Raw genomic sequence first — 18,197 nt, 5'->3', positions numbered from 1 at the left:
CAATCAGAACCTTGGAGCTACTCCGATTGATCCTTCTGCGAGATCTTCAACATTCGGGGAAGCTTTGTTCAAGAGAGGATAAGATACCTTGGTATTTTATTCTGTGTTCGCATGTGCATAAAAAAACACATCAATAGAGCCTACAATTATTCATTGTGATAACCAAAGTTGTGTGAAAGCCTTCTGTCAATCCTGTGTGTCATGACAGAATGAAGCATGTGAAGATCGAGTATCACTATGTTAGGGATGTGGTGGAAAGGAATGCTATTCAGTTAAGATACATTAGTACTGATGAGCAAACGACAAACATTCTCACCAAGCCTCTCTCCAGAATAAAGTTTGTGTACTTTCGAGGTAAGCTTGGTATGGTAGAAAATGTACCTTAGCTGAGATTGAGTCTCAACAACATTGATCTGTTTTAAATAGTACTAATATATTCTCTAAGATGTTTAAAGTGTAAACTCTTATTATGCAATCTTATTAATCTGATATGGTTCATGATTAGTGTCATGTGTGTGACTCCATGACAACATTGGTTCAGTGCTTGGTGAGCCCCTGTGAACATTATTGTGAGGTGACGATCTCTCAATAGTGAACACTTGTACATCTGATCATTATCGTAAGGTGACAATCTTATGATATTGATTGATCATACCATTATGATGGATATCATGGGAGTTGATATCTATGGATATGTCATAGTGGTTTATATCTGTAGAAGTAATATCTATGGATATACCATAATGGTGGATATCATGAGACGTGATATTCGTGGATAAGCCATGATGGTGGATGTTACATAAAGAGATATTCATGGTGGATATTATGTGACGTAATATCCGTGGACATGCCATGAAGTAATATCCTTGAATATGCTATAATGGTGGATATCATGAAACGTGATATCCGTGGACAAGCCATAATGGTGGATATTACATAAAGAGATATTCATGGTGGATTTCATGTGATGTGAAATCCGTGGACATGCCATGTGGTAATATCTATGGATAAGCCATAATGGTGGATATTACGTGAGGAAATATCTTTATTTAAGCCATAATGGTGGATATCACATGAGGTGATATCTATGGATAAGCCATGATGGTTGATATCATGGTGAGGTGATATCTATTCTTACACCATCCATGGAGAAGCCATGATGGTTGATATCACAAAGAGGTGATATCTTTCCCTTCCACATATGGGTGTAGCCATTGTGGTAAAACATCATGATGAGGTGATTAGCTTCCTTTACTCACATGAGTATAGTCATCACGATGAGGAAATGTGACTCAGTTTTCAAGAAGGATTCCTCCCTAGCTAAGAGGGAGTGTTAATAGCTATGGTCGGATCCTTCAGGCCGACATAGCAAATTACAAATGTGTGAATGGCCTTTGGCCTTACACATTTATATATAACGATTTATAAGTTATCTTGCCTATTAAAAGGAATTGTATTTATGTTATATGAATTTGTTCCTAACTATTTGTCATTGGTTAACAAATTGCATTAAGTGGTTAATACAAAACAATTATTTTAGAAACCCGCCACCCCTTGGAAAGGTCACGATGAAGGATCACAGCCGACATTGTCATGAAGACGTTTCATTTGATGTATCCCACGCATGGATACAAATAGTGCGCCTTTCCTCTCACAAATATTTAGATCGAAGCAACATATACACAGATCAGAAGACATATATACAGATCAGAAGACATTATACAAATCGGGTCTTCACTACAACAAGACACATAAGCATATCGATATCATCTTCAGCATCGTGGATATTGTTCCCCATCATAAATGTGAATAGATCTAATTATATAGACTGCAATCTGGAATGTGTGAGCAGTGTGGATCATATTGTAGCAGATCGAAGTACATATAACATACTTGCAGATCAAACTGAATTCTTCAGCACTATCGTGCTGTGTGCAACTCAGGAAAGCATTGGTAGTACATCCTACAACAATTCAGTTTGCATCTCCTTCAGTCTAAAGTGACTGGATCCATCTATAAGCTTCAAGGATTGAAGCAATTCACATTGGTCTTTGTGTCATTGTAACAACATCTTGCTATTCATATTTGATATATATATTGGAGATATAATTTTCGTGCTCGGGGGAGACGATAACAGTATATCATCTATGGTTGGGAGGGCAACAATAATGTGAATCATTGCCTGTGGTTAATCGAGCACACCCTATGGTTACTGTGCATGGTCATCTTCTTGTGTTCCTAGTATTGTAAGAAAATCAACAGGTTCGTCCATTCAATATAATATAAAAATTAGAAGTATATACATATGCATTATAGTAATTAAGTTAAAAATACAACATAGCATCATATAATCAATAATGAAAATTAAAAATATTGCAATGTCAATTAATCAAATTCAAATGTCATGATATGTTTAAAAATTAAAAAATAATAATGTCAAGCGTTAACAATTAGCCACCACTAATCAAGCATTAATGTCATATGGGTCTTCAAAAAAATCACCGTCACCATCCATATTAGATGAAAGAAAGAAAGAAAGTTTCTTTTACAGTCCATGATGGCTTATAGCAATATGTGACTAACCCGTACTCCTTGCGGGAGGCACCTAATTGTGCTACAAATGAGGCATCTATACCTTTACCCTTGTGGGATTTGAACTTGTGACCTCTCTTTCAAGAGAACATGATGTAACTATGTAAGTATTGGTATATTAAAAGAGCCATAAATAGGGCTATTGGCACTAGGATAAGCACTTGCACTAGTACTGTCATGCTCACTAGTTGGATTGTTTTCAACATCAAGTGCAACAATGTGGGAAGTGAAAGCATCTAAATCAATATGCTTTGGCTTGATATCCCACTTCCTTGTAGCTACTTTGTTTGTGTGAAAGGAGGCACAAGTTGAAATGTACATGCACCAAGTCCTTTGCCTTTTTGAGTGTAGTTGATTGCACTTTGCTAAGTGAATGAAGAAGTATGTGCTCCATTTCTCTCAAATGTATGAACTAGCAACCTAAAAAGCATAAAAGATTCGTAGGTGTGAATGATTAGCCATGGAGGTACCACCTACTGTGAGCATCAACTTGAAAATTTTCATGAAGAGAATCAATACTAAAGTCATTGGATTGTGCAAAATCCATGAAATCAAGACTAGCTACATCTTGCATGCTAGACTAACTACATCTTGCATGCTAGGATTATACGAAGTGCTACCTTGTACCCTTAGTTGACTCAACATCTCTATATGAGATAGTCCTTGTTGACACAAAACCAATCTCAATGCTATAATATTTGTGACTCAATGCAAAGGAAAGATGTAGTGGGTGTTTGCCACACACGGGTAAACGATTAAACGCAGAAAGTAAATGCACAGAACATAATTGAAAGATATTAAAGAACCAGTTTCTGTATTAATTCAACAGTCCATGTACATCAAGTGCTTATAACATTACACCTAGATACGACTATGATGATCCACTACAAAGGAAAGGTATGCAATATATAATATCCGAAGGGGTGCGACCAACCGTCGCGTCCAACTGCCCTTCGAGACGACTATCTGACCGCCGTAACTCATAATTACCGACGACAACATAACATAATACGATAACATGACATAATGATTATTCCCGACAACATCACCCCCCCCAAGAAAAGAAGTCGTCTCCGGACGACTTAATACAAAATAGAGATGACATTAAACAGAACCAAGGTAGAGAACTGTTGGAACTGCTGACACTAGTCAAGCCCAGAACTTATACACCTGCTGCATCCTTGCCTGAAAACCCTTTTCTGCTACCATCCGATGCTCAAGTGCGGATGGCACCATTATTGCTTTTGCAAGGAGTTCTTTTTTTTTCCTTGACATCACAGTCCTCTTGTGCCAAACTTGTCTGCAAAACATGCTTTTCAGTCTCAGCCTCCACCAACTGCTACTCAAATGATACTGTCTCCCTAGCCAATTTGTCCTCGATAGCCACCCGTGTTGCCCTCTCGCCATCCAACTCCTGGGTATGCTGAGCTGAGTCTCACGCTACTATTGCCTCCAACTTGGTGGTCAGCTCCTCCCGAGCCCTCTGTGCATTCACCAAGGCAACCTCACGTCCAGCCGAGACATACTCTGAGTTCCTCAAAGTGTACCATTCATGCCTGGAAGTGGCCACAACCCTTTGGCACAAAGGCTAGGAAACGCCTCAAATCCTCCATCACACTCCCCAAAGGTTGATAACTGAACTGAATAACTCCCTGTTGCCGTACGACTTTGCGTTCTTGCAATGCCTTCCTTCAAACTCTGTTTGTTCGCAACCTCCAAATCCGTCTCCCTCTACGGCTTATGGCTTCCCTGCCAATGCTTAGCTTCAGGCTTCTTTCTCAAAAAGTGTATTGTAGCTCAAAAATAAACTGGGGGTCTGGGGGCAGTGCCCCCAGTGGGGTCTGGGGTAGCGCCCCTCGCGGGGTTCGGGGGCAGCGCCCACCTTCTTCTCCACTCTAATTTTTTCAGTGTCTTGGCTCTAGATTCCATCGAATGATTTTTCGATCCGGTCGTCGTTTTTTTTTCTTTTTTCTTTTCCACGTGCCATCACCACCATTTATCCTTGCCGCGCCATGGTATTTTTCCTTTCACCCTCTTTTAAACCGCTGCCACCGTCGCTGTGCTCCTTCAGGCGTACGGACTGTAATGTCCCGAGCCCGTACAGAGGTTATTTGTCGGACGATGGAGTGAACCCGTACGACGACTGGTGTCACTCGAAGCTTGGTGTCGTACGGTGATTGGTCTCCCGTACGGTGGCTGGGAAGGTTATACGGTGGATGAATACCTGTCGAGTTCCACCCTAGGCCGGTGACCTCCGTCGATGGTGGTGCACCGTACGGGGTCCCATCGCACGGTGTCCCATCGCACAGGGCCACCGCACGGTGGTGCACTGTACGGTGTCCCACCGCACAGTGGTCTCCCGTGGTGGTTCCACCTTACGGTGGCCCCGATTTTTTTTTCTTTTTTTTAATTTTTATTTTATTTTATCAATTTCCTAATCTAATTGTCCAGAGAGTCTTCGGCTCGGGTCCCGTGTCTCTAGGATCGCCTTTCATCCTTCTTGGTTTGCCTCGCTCGAGAGTCTCTCGCTTTGGTCCCGTGTCTCTCGAGTCGCTTGCCCGACCTCTCGAGTCCCCTTCCATCCTCTCGGGTCCCCCTCCGAACTCTCGAGTGTCCTTCCGGCCTCTCGGGTCCCCTGTGCGCTTCTCGTGGTAGGGTTTCAATTTGGACCCGTTGATGGCAAGTCTATTTTCAATGGCCATCCGAAGACCTGGAACTATAAATTCTACAGGAACCACGGTCTCCTTCCCGTACATAAGAAGAAGAATAATAAAGATTTTGAAGGCTGCAACCTTCCACATAGGGTTCCAATCGTTGCCGACACGAATGATCTTGGGATTATCTATGTCATCGAGGTTTGTCTCCTTCAATTTTACCTCTTGATACCTGATGGGTTCATCCTTCAGGAACTGGTGTGCGGTGGTGTCACTCACACGAGCGTCTCCCTTCCAATGTTCCGACAGGTACACTTCCTCTGTTATTTGCTCCGGTTCCTCTACTTCGAGTCTGTAGCTCTGGAACATTTCGTAATCCTCCATCTGCCAGTGGAAGAGCCCGTTCAATGACCCCGTCTCATCCTCAGAGCACTCTCCTAGTTTGAGAATCCCTTCGTCGTTGGGCTCCCTGTAGCCCCGTCCTTCGTCCCTCAGATCGCCTTCTCCTTCACCCTCCGATTCCAAAGATGATGCCAGTTCCTCACTAACCAACTGCATCCCAAGGTCTATGATAAATTTCCTTCCTCCATTCTCCATAGACAGAGTGTTCTTCTTCCAGTTGTGGGTGGCCTTGGCTGCCACCAGCCACCCTCTCCCTAAGATCGCATCATACCCTTTTTTCTTTAGTGGGATTACCACGAAGTTAGTATGAAGGCTTGCGTCCCGATGGTAACTTGCTGGCCCATCAGTGTCCCGATGGGTTTGATTCCATGCTGATCTGCTCCCAGCAGATTGAATGTAGATGGCCACAACGTCGGCTTCCCCAGCTTCCGCCAGGTTTCTTTTGGAAGAACATTCACTCTTGATCCACCACTGACAATGGTATCGGTTAGAATGGTGCCGAGGATACCCATCTCCACAATGGCCAGGTTCCTTCCAGTGTTAACTGCCAACAACCTGGGGTCTATTGCAGACCCCCCAGGAACATTTGTGCGGTGGTTGGTATTGGTGCGTGGTTGGGAGAGATTATTTAGCAATGCCGTTCGTAATTGAGGCATCGTCTGGAGGAGGTCGTGTACATTCACAGGCACCTCCAGTTTTAAAATTTGATTTAGCATAGCCTCCTCCGCCTCCGGTCGGCTGGAAGTACCTGCCGTACCCTTCGCCTTCACCCCCTCTCGTATCTCTTTCTCAATTTCTTCCCGTGCTTCCCGTACCCTTCGCTTCTCCGTCTCCGGGTCTGGGCACATTGCTTGTCTGGCTTGGGTGCGGGTTACGGCCAACACTTCCTCTTCTTTGGTTTCCTAGATATTGAGCAAGTTGACGTTGGACTTCGGGCAGGTGGCGTCTTCGTGGTCTACTGGTCCGCACCATTTGCACAAATATTGTGTGGCCTCTCCCTTCGGGCAGTCTCGGGCGAAGTGCCCCCACTGGCTGCACGCTCTGCATTGTATCATCGGTCGGCCTTTGGAGTCGTATTGGATCCGGCTCCTTGTATTGTTATTGTTGTTAGTGTTGTTTCGTCCTCCCCACCGGTTATCTCGGTAGCCTCCCGATGTTGCATTGTTGTTCGCCTGGGAGTTGCCGGTACTGCCCAATGTAGTTGGTTGTTCCTGCGTAAGCAATACTTGTTGGTTTCGTGTTTTCATGTTGTATGGGCACTCCTTGATGGAGTGTCCCATCACTTGGCCAATCTCGCAAAAGGCCTTCTTGGGACAAGTACCCTTCGTATGTCCTTCCTCTTTGCACTCCGTGCACCATACATCCCCTTCGGTCCGACCCGTACTTCTCATTGCTTTGAATTCTCTCCTCATTCGCTCCATGTCTTTCTGGAGCGCTTGCACCTTTTTGCCAGATTCGCCATCGCTGCTGCTTCCCTCGGAAGAGTCATCATCCTCGGACGAGCTATCCTTCTTCTTGTTCTTCTTGGATGTCTTGGTCTCGCTCTCGAGATCCATCACTCTATTATATGCATCTTCGTACGAGGTTGGTGGAACAATTTTCATCTTCTTCCGGAGGGAGTGTTTCAGTCCCTCCACAAACCATCTCTTTTTCAACCCATCCGCTGGTTGACTCTCCATTTTTCCCAACAGTTCCTTGAGCCGCCAACTATAGGCTCGGACCGTCTCATTCTTGTTCTACTTTGTGCCATAGATTTTGGCTACTATTTCATTGTCGTCTCTGAGGAGGCGGAACTCTATCTCGAACTCCTTCTTCAGGTTGGGCCATGTGCCAACTTTGGTCTTATCTGTATCGGAGTACCAGTCGATGGCCACTCCCATTAAGGTTGCTGGAAATTGTGTTACCCATTCGTCCTGGTCGGTAACACCATTCGTTGACCATATGGTTTCGCAAGTGCGGCAATGGCGGATGAGATCTTCTTTCCCGTCGCCGTTGAACTTTGACAACTTTTGCTTACTTGCCATCCCATCGCTCGGTCTCGCTCCTCTGGTGCCTTGTGTGCTTGTACCTGGTGATCCTCCGCCTCCGCTTCCTGCACCTGACCCTCCACTCGTGGGTCCTCCGAAGAAGGTTGTTGACCCCGAACCGAACAAATTGCCTCCCGTACGGTGCCCTTGTGCTCCCCCGGCACCGTCGGCCGTACCGTCACCTTTGGTCGTCTTCCTCCGGTTGTCCTTCGAAATGGACAAGTTCTTTAGTAGGTCTTTGGTAGCGTCGATCAGGTTTAGACTTCGCCTTGTTTGTTCCACCAACTCTTCGCGACTTCTTACCCTACGGTGGTATTCTGGCGAACTGTAGAGTTCTCCTTCGGCACCCTCCGTGACTCCTAGGTTCCCTTCAGGCAACCCTACGACAGTGTAGAGAGTGTAATTCTCTCCATCTATCTTTGCCTCCGCAACCTTCGTGACTCCTAGGTTCCCTTCGGGCAACCCTACGATAGTGTAGAGAGTGTAATTCTCTCCATCTATCTCTGCCTCCGCAACCTCCGTGACACCTCCTGGGTTCCCTTTGAGCAATCCCTCGGCCGATCGTCCCTCGGCAAGTTGCCTTAGCCTATGCCTTCGTTCTATTTGCTGTTTGAGATTCAAAGCTCTTTGTGCCACTTCCCATTCGTCACTTTGTATCTTTTTATTTTTGTCCTTATTTAGTATATTGGGCATAAATCACTTCCGTACATAGCAAGCACACGCCATGTACACAAAAAAAAACAAAACTTTTATTGTTTTCCCTTTCGGCCACAATTTATGTCAACATTGTGCCGGGATTATTACAGGATTCAATTTTCCCTTGGCCTCGTGCCATCACGCTCCGCTTCCCAGCGACGTCTGTTTTCTTCGTATTGTTGGAGGACTTGTTGGCATCGCTCCTCACGGGCAATCTCTTGCAGGCGAGTTCATTGTGCCAGTGATGCCTGTGCAAGCAACTGGGGGAGGTGGTTCATCAACTGATTCACTGCGGGGCTAACTTCCAGTGCGGTCCACACGGCACTTGTTGGGACTTCAGCCTCCGTGGCCTCTCTTCGGACGTAGGTCTCGATGGCCACCTGAAGCAGGATTGAGAATTCCCTCGTTGCAGTGTCTTCTCCGTCGTAGAGCTCCGTTTGCCCGTCGTCGGCCTCTGGGTTAATCTCACCAACGGGTAGGCCCATCGTGTCCGTACGCCATCCGCTCGTTCCTTTCCCGAGTATGCCTAGGCAGCGGCGCCAAATGTTTGCCACATACGGGTAAACGATTAAGCACAAAGTAAATGCACAGAACATAATTGAAAGATATTAAAGAACCAATTTCTGTATTAATTCAATAGTCCATGTACATCAAGTGCTTATAACATTACACCCAGATACGACTATGATGATCCACTACGAAGGAAAGGTATGCAATATATAAAGCCGAAGGGGTGCGACCAACCGTCACGTCCAACTGCCCTTCGAGATGACTAACTGACTGCTGTAACTCATAATTACCGATGACAACATAACATAATACGACAACATGACATAATGATTATTCTCGACAACAGTGGGGCAGTCATTTAATTTCATCTCTCTTTAATAATTTGTGTAGTTGTTTGAAGAAAGCTTTTTTAGTATCTTAGTCATTGTCATTTATGATGATCTTCATCTTTTCAATCATTGAGTTGATGCCATCATCTATCTCTCCCCAAAACGATCTATCCATGTCAGTATAATGGATCATACTCATTATGGGCTTTGTGAAAATAATGAGATATTCAACACTATCCCACCAAATGTCATCTATGGTCATTTGCTTAATGTTTTCTGCTCGTATAGTGCTAGATTACTTTCATATGGACCAATTTTTGTTGATGATCATGTTAGAAAGTGTCTCTCGAACCTTCACAAGTGGTCTCAAGACAATTGTGTTGGAGGCAAAATAGGCCTTAACAACCTATTTGAAAATAAATAAAAAAATTAATGTTTACTAAAATTAAAATTTTTACTAATGTGAAACATATTTATTAGAATAAGTCTTATTGTTTCACTTTCTTTCAACAACTCCAATTTCGAGTATATGACTGGTGATGAACATTTGGATCTCTTTGGCTTCAACATATACTTGCTTGATTCAATCAATTTTGGTGCAATTTTTTTGTAGCATAAGGTGGAGGGAGTCGATAACGCAATGTGTCCAAAAGATGTTTAAATAACGCTCCTCAACCAATAAACTAATTGCTCTACAATTTTTTGGTGTTGTTTGTTATGATTTGAACTTTGTTTCAAGGCTACACTTCTTCAATGGCTATCATGAGAATGCTAGCAACAAATGCACTACCCTTCACCTCCTCTACACAATCAAAAAACATTGCCCCTCTATGGAATAGTGCTAATATTGATCAATGGACGATATCTTGCATCCTTCCATCCATTAGAAACGATGGACATTCTTGTCTTAGCACATGAATATCTTATGGGCTTGAATGAATCCTCTATGAAATCCACCTATTTTTCCAATAAGTTGTTATACACTTTTTTAAAACTTTAATAGATAGGCATGGCTGTCGCTTGTAGTAGAGAGAAATCACAGATTTTCGAGGCCCTCGTCCAAGTCTATGCATTTTCCCTTTCTAGTGACTTGCAAAAGTATATATGCAGATTGAGTTTCATTTTTTCAATGGAGGATAACATTTTGGATTGAAGATGAGTGTAGTGGAAAGAAGAATCACGCAGCAGAACAAGAAAGTTCATAATTCTAGATCTAGGCATTGTCATTTTGGTATTGTATTGATCTGGGTTTATCCCAAATTTGTAATTATTAATCTGAGAGGATATGGTTAATACTGAGAGGGGGGGGGCGGTGAATCACTATTAACAACAATTCTCAACTTAAACTTAAACTGATAAAACTTCACCAAATCAATCACAAACTAATAATAAACTATTTACCATTTAGGCGTAATCACTGATATCCAACTGTTAAATTGATTTATCAGAACTTCTCATTAAGTGTTCATCAACATGCATAAATTGAAAGTAAATCAAATCAACACATCAAAAACATTCACCACATGAACACTAGAATTTTCACGTGGAAACCCAAATAGGGAAAAACCACGGTTGGAATTGGTACCCACAAAAATTGAAGCGACCTGTTAGGAGCCTAGCCCGTTTAGGAGCTTACAATGATGCCCTATTAGGAGTCACCCGGTTAAGGGATTGCTATGATGAGCCTTGGTAGGAGTTTTGCCCTGTTAGAAGCAACCTCACAAGAGGATTTGAGATTTAGATGTTGAGCTACCCAGTTAAGGGATTTACAATTTAAGGCCGGTTAGAACCTACTCAGTTAAGGGATTTTGTCTGCTGCAACTGTTAGGGAACAACAGATGAATGATCTGGAAATAGCACTAACTGCTTGCTTGTTCAGATCCAATTTAGCTCTAATTTGCTACACTCTTGCAGATACACCACACTCGTTCGGCTTCACACTCTTTCCTCAATTCACTGACACACCAAACATCAACTATACTGATCTAAATAACCTTTACAACTTAGTCGGTTACAAAACCCTAGGTACATGAAAATTCAAATGAATTTACAACATAGATCATCACAGATCTTTGCAACTCATTACAGATCATCAAATGGATCATTACAATCAATTACAAATCAATTACAACCGTTGAATGATCACCGCACCTCGATTTAATACACTTTCAAACCCTTAGCTCATTCCACTAAGCACTTTGCACATTCCCAAGAAATTCGCTCTTTGATCGTGCCAAAACATCATTCAAACACTTCATGCGGTTTTAGCCACGTCATCACCAACTTATAAACATAGTGTAATACACCCGCCAAACTCGAAATCATTACCGGTTATAAGAATTGAATACCGGTTCTTAAACCCTTCTTAAACCCTACAGAAAATACAATAGAAATCATAAACATGATTTCCAGTAATCAAAGCATGAGACAGTTCCGGTCAAAGATACATTACAATGATACAAATACATGTTCCAAACCTCAACACTTGACTCATCACCAATCGCCATAACCAATCAAAACATTTCCACGTTTACCGGTTAAGGTCCTAATTCCTAGTTCACTGTCTTCATTACCGGTAAGGCATTTCCGGTAGACCAAAAAGACTTAGATGACAAAATAAACATGAAAAACATAGTTGCCACATAGTTTGCCATCAATGACAACACAAATAACTGATCAAAGTCATTAAACCAATAATCTCAATCTCTTCATCACTATATCATTACCAACAGTCCTTTACCGGTTCATCAACATTCTCCATCAGCATTAGTTAAGCCAATCATGCCAACAGTAATAACATTTGTAACCTTTGTAGATCAAGTGATTAATGGTGAAATCAACTTTCATTGATTGTCTCCATGTATGTGGAATGCATTTCTAGATGTGTGTTGTTTAGTTAGCCAACCGAAAAACTATAAAATTCGTGTAAAGCTTTTTCAAGGTATCTTTTTAGAGAAATAAAGGAAATGTGTGGGCATGCCCATTGATTACATAGTTGATTCACTTAATATTTTGCAACTACCAATTGTTTATCTGAATGTAGGTGTAGTGCCTAGCTTGCTTGTGCATTTTGAAAATCATGGTCTTTTGTGGTGTCTTGATTAAGCTATCACCTTGGTTTTAGTTATTGCTTGTTTGATTGAGTTTAGGGACTTTGTTACCCAACTAGATAAAGGCACCAGTTTGTTACTAGATTTTCTGTCCATTGCTGGTCTCTAACAATGGACAGACAACTGGGCATGACACCTCAACTCAGAGACATGATATCTTTATTGAGTAGCCATCAGGTTCCATCATTAAAGCTCATTTTTCTTACTAGCCTGGGGACGCGTGACTTGAAATGGGACAGCATGGTTTGTGCACTAAGAGCTTTTGAGGATTATTTTATCCTGACCTTAAACAACTTGAGTACTGAAATGAATATCATGAAGGAAATACACCTAATGTTCCCTAACTGTATTCTGCTACAAAGAAACTTAACTGAAACTCACTCTGAAACAACAAACCTCTAACTAATAAAGACAACTACTCGGTTTTGCGTTGGTTGTAGGAACAGTCACAGAATTACAGTTTTGTGGCTGCAGGAATAGTCAACTGTTAAAATTACTAGAAACAAAATGGAAACAACTGGAAAATGAATGTGCAGAAAGCAAATGCATAGAATCCTCACCAAGTGGCCCCCCTTGGATGAGTTTCCTTAACTGGAAACTATAATCTTAGCTACTACACATTCATAATAACATCATCCATTCATGCTGATAACAGATAAACTAAACTTAGTCTTTATTTCAAATGCTTGAACGAAAGAAGTAGAAAGTACACAATTTTCTCGAACCACCTTTTTAAGAAAGGCTGGGAGAATTTATAGAAAACAAAAGCTACAACATATTAACTACAACAACCGCTCCACTCCTAACAACTAAGATGAGGGCTTTTATTGAAAGCATAAAATCTAGGAACAAGGAGATTGAAACAAAGTAGGACTCTGCTTCCGCATTGCTTCAATTGCAACTTTCTCCTATATCTGTTCTACCAGTAGACATGGTGAATAAATGAAAGGATAACTGCCCTTTAACTAATCCGAGAAGTTTCCAAATGGTTGCAACAGCTGGCTGGCCACCTGTAACAGTTTTGAATCTTTCTTACTCTGCTGTCCTTGACCCCTTCAAGGCTCTGCCACATCTCAGTGATTCCATTTACTCCATCCCAGCAACTTCAGACTTCTTCAATCAGCTGCATCCACCAAGGTTAACATGCAAAGATCCTAATATATTAATAATTATTTAAAATCCAACATTTAGCACCATTTGTAGACAAAAACATATTTATATTGCATTCATATGGCATCCATGGTATCATCATAAAGGTCTTAAGACATAACAGGTTTCTTCAGCAGTATGGCTTCAAAAAGGTATTAACCACAAGGCTCATGTCTTTAAAATATAAAACAAAGTCTTAAAACAACATAAAAACTCTAAAATAAAAGAGCATAAAATGGAGCTCATCACCCATCGTCCTTTATAGTTTATACACTCATAATACATTTGAACATTTCCTAGTTTCATTAATTCTAGTGTATTCCAACTTCCAACTGCGGCATGTGTATGTCCATAATATCTTAGGGGTTATCGTCAAACATATTTCAGATAATCATATGGTAGATCATCTGTTGTAACAAGGTACTTAACCTTGAGCCTCCCAAACCAGCATACAAGCATGAAGTGACAACTGCAATTGGGGTGCACTATGCGAGGGGTATGGTTTGTGTTAAAGTGAATGTTGTGTTCTTGTATTAAAATCTACTATAGTACATTAGGGAAACCCAACTTGCTCATACAAAGTGAGAAGTGTAGGTCATAGCCACCTCAATAACTGGTCTTTAGCTATCCAACCTGAATATAGGTTTGTGGTAATATTCCAAAGTTTGACACTTTTGGCATATGGGAGATTATTAGGCCTTAGGGATTTGGGATCTACAACTTAGATCACCAATACTAACATAATTTAGATTTTTGAGTGGGTAGGGAAGCTAAAAAGGTCAGTATCTTTTCCTTGGTATTATAGAGTCTGAAAACTGCAAACATATACTATCCCAACAAAATCAGTTCCATGGTTTTTGAATAGAATATTATTTCTTAACTGTAATTTAAACTCTTAACTAGAATAGCTTCGAGATTTAACTGTTGAAATGCCAATGAATAAACCCTAATGACGTGCTATTCATATTCTACTTAGTAATCTTCTATTAATACCTCAATCCTACTTACTGTTTAGAAAGACTTATTACCCTCCTCGAAGCATGCAAATGGAACAAACAAATCTTGCAACAAATGTACAAGTGAAGATTTCCAGTTTTCCTTAAAAATGTATTTCTCTTCAAGAGTTAAACAATATTGTAAAGGAGACATCTTGAATGTAAATTTGTATTCATCTCAATTTCAGCAGAGTAAAATTATTATTATAATATATGCCAACAAAATTCAGATTTCTATTATTCCTTATAAAAAATATTACAATTATTTTTTATAGAGTTTCTCTTCAGAAGCCTTTTCTCCAAAATCACCCAACCTTAACAAATGAAAATCCTTTTTATTATATAGAACCTCTTTTGAAAAATCAAGAGAATTTTCAATTTTTGTGGAGAAATCCAAAGATTACATTGCTGGTGATTTTCTATTTTCCTCCAGCTCTTGATTTTGTAACTCACTGCCTTTTACTTTGCTTCTACAAGCATTCAAAACTTCAAGCTTGAAATATTTGAAATAACACAACTTTCGAGAGCCATAACTTTTGATCCAAGTTCCTATTTGATCTCCATTTTTAAAAGTAGAATAGATCTACTGCCGGTCAATTTTTAACACCAATTTTGGCAATTTTTAGAGGCAAATTCCATTATTTGAACTTTCAAAATTTAAATTTTTCTCAGACTCTTGAAAATTTGATGGTTAAATAACTTTTTGTTTAAGTGTGTTTTTTGGTTGAAATTGACTCTCAAAGTTAACTATGCATTCTTGGAGCTTGGGGTAAATTTTGAGATCCATACGTGCTTGAATGCGAACTTACTAAGAATAGCAATCCCACTATTTTTAGTTATTTTGATAATTTTGGTTACTCTGAACTATTTTAGGGCATTTTTAAGCATATATAGTGAACTAATTCTAAGTTAATTTACTAGACAAACCTCACACATAGACAACAAGAATTTTGACATCAACTAGATTTGGGTAAACTGAAACAACAAAGGGGGCACAAATTGGGATGATATTTTAGCAAAGCAAGTAAAATTTTATGAACTGGGAATTTGAACAATGGCTTTTGTTTGGAGACACATGTTCTAGTGGAACATGGTGAGAATTCAAAGAATTTTGGGAAACAGACCCCGCATAGAAGGAAACCAAAAGAGAGTATCAAGATAATTCCACTTCATCTTGACCAACAAGTTTTAAAAGTACTCAAGGACACAAACATCACAACACAAAAGACACAAGAAGAAACGAGACACAATATGTATGAGGTAGAACCAGAACTTACCTTGGCATTGCTAATCCCAAGTATCATGGATCAACAACTTCACCACTTATTTGGCCAAGCTATTAAGGTAATATCCAAAATTTTGCGGTTCCCTTGTGCAAGGTCGTGTGATCTGTTTAGTACATGGCTGGTTATCACCTTAGAACAAGGACATGATATATCTTAAGACCCCTGCATCCACTTCTTTATGTATGTTGCTGAATATAATGGCTTCCAAGAAGGGCAGCGGATAGGGTTAATAGATTTTCACGATTCTTTTATTCCTTTAATCACTTGCTAATCTCTTGTTACCATACTAGTTGCTAATGCTTTTCCAAAAGAAGCAAACTGGTTTCTCTCCCTCCACAATGCAAAACATCTAGCTTAAGAAATGCTTTGATTAAAGTAGCCGTGCCATACTTTGGAAGTACCTCAAATTCCCTTGTTTCCCTCAATTTTTTATAAATTTAAATATATTTTCGCAACTCACAACAGGAATGAAATAACAATACGATACCTGAATAATCCAAAACAACTCATCACCCAAGTATTTCAAATTGAAATCTTCAGTTACAATTTCTAATATGCCAAATCTTTATGTGCATTGGTGAACTTTTAATGAATCCACTCGATATTGGCTAGGAAGAAATCCTTCTCCCACACAAGTTTTCCTTAGGGTTTTTGCCCTAGGATTTAGCTGGAGCAAATTTCACAAACTTCACAGGAAAAGATGCATTCGGCAAAAGATATCAAATTCTCCTTTACAATTCCTTTAAATATTCCTCTTTTGAAAATTTGAGAAATTATGTTTTATTTCTCCATAAAGTGACTCCTTTATTTTAGTTCTCTTTTTGGGTCCCAAAATAAGTCACTTAGATAAAATAATTAATTAAATAGAGTTGTCCCTAAAATAATGACTTTTAAGACAATTTAATTTAATCAACTAAATATTCCCTTCCAAGCATCTTGACTAGCCTACAAGAACTAAATAGGCTAAGGTCTTCGCTGAACACTTTCTTAAAAAGGGGATTTTACATTCACTTTCTTGAAGTCCGACACAAAAGAAATGCTTCTGCTTTGGGTGTGCCTATATGTGATATCCCCAAACCTGTGATACCGGTTCTCCCCTTTTTTGCCTGGGTCCTGGTCCTGGTCCGTGCCCGGTCCTGGTCCTGGTCCGGTTCGCCCTGGGTCCCCCCCGGGTCCTGCCCAGGCGGCTGGGTTCCCTGTGGGTCCTGCATGGCAGGACCCACAGGGAACCCAGCCGCCTGGGCAGGACCCGGGGGGGACCCAGGGCGAACCCAGGAGGACCCGGGTGAACCCAGGAGGACCCGGGTGAACCCAAGCCCGTGGGTTCCCAAAAACGGGGCCCATGGGTTAGAAAGTATTTAAAAACAATAAAAAAACAATATTTTTAATCTTCTAAATACATCTAAACCCTAATCCGCCCCTCTATAATGCATTTCATGCATCAAAACATGCATTCAACCTATTCTACTTGCATTTTTGAAGATTTTTTCTCTACAATCAGGGTTCTTAGTTTTTGTATTTTCACATTTTGAAACTTGAAACTTGAATATTATCTTTTTTGCAAATTATGAATATGATATTACATTTATGATTTATGATATATCAATATCATAATATTTATTGGCATTTATGATTTATTGATTTATGATTTATCTGTTATCATCTATGTATCATTGTATGGGAAAGTTACATTGTATGTTTGATGTTTCATATTTGTATGTTTGAACTGTGAACATATATAATTTTGATGTTTGAAGTTTGAACATATATATATATATATTAAAAAAAATTAAAATATATATATATATGTACGGACGAACCCGTACCCGTACCCAAATTTTTTTTTTTTTTGCCGAATCCGCGAACCCGAATCCGAACCGGAACCGGTAACTTAGCCCCAAACCTTGGAGCCCTGTGTGTGCATGGGGGAGAGGGGAGAGGAAGTGAGGTGGAAGATTAAGGAGGCACATAATGTAAAAGTGGTTGATTTATATATTCTTTTCTTTTGAGATTTTCTTATCTTATCTATCCAATTTCACATTTCCTTTAAAGGGCTTGGTTTAGACTAAAATGCTCTCTAATCCTATTATGAGGGAATAATAAATTTCAACTAGTGTAAACCCAAAATAATATTTTAAAAGTAATGGCGTTACTTCATTGGGAACCATTTCAAACATGAATTCTCACAAAATCTCATTGAAAACAAAAGTTTCTTTTTGCCTTAACTACCTTACTTTTGTAAAGGAGAAAAATCTATAGCTCTAAATTGAGCATCTATGAGTCTACATTTCATAATCAACAACAAATTAGTAAACCTTTTTCTTGTTCTTGTTTAAGGAACACTTAGGTCCTTTTTGTTATTTTTTGTAATACACTAAATGATATTTGATGTAATAGAATAGAAAAAACTATCGTCGAAGTCACTCTTTGATTATTATGTCATGTAT

The 18,197-nt window shown here is 40.2% G+C and overlaps 1 protein-coding gene across 1 annotated transcript in view; it reads left to right on the top strand.

The window, feature by feature from the left end:
- The window catches only part of LOC131029903 (nudix hydrolase 10), a 172,139-nt gene that overhangs the window by 45,635 nt on the left and 108,307 nt on the right, over window positions 1-18,197 (top strand). The window lies entirely within an intron of this gene.

Source organism: Cryptomeria japonica, chromosome 3, assembly GCF_030272615.1.
Source record: "Cryptomeria japonica chromosome 3, Sugi_1.0, whole genome shotgun sequence".
Lineage (NCBI taxonomy): Eukaryota > Viridiplantae > Streptophyta > Pinopsida > Cupressales > Cupressaceae > Cryptomeria > Cryptomeria japonica.
Note: the sequence above shows the minus strand (reverse complement) of the source record. Positions and strands in the feature narration are given on the sequence as shown.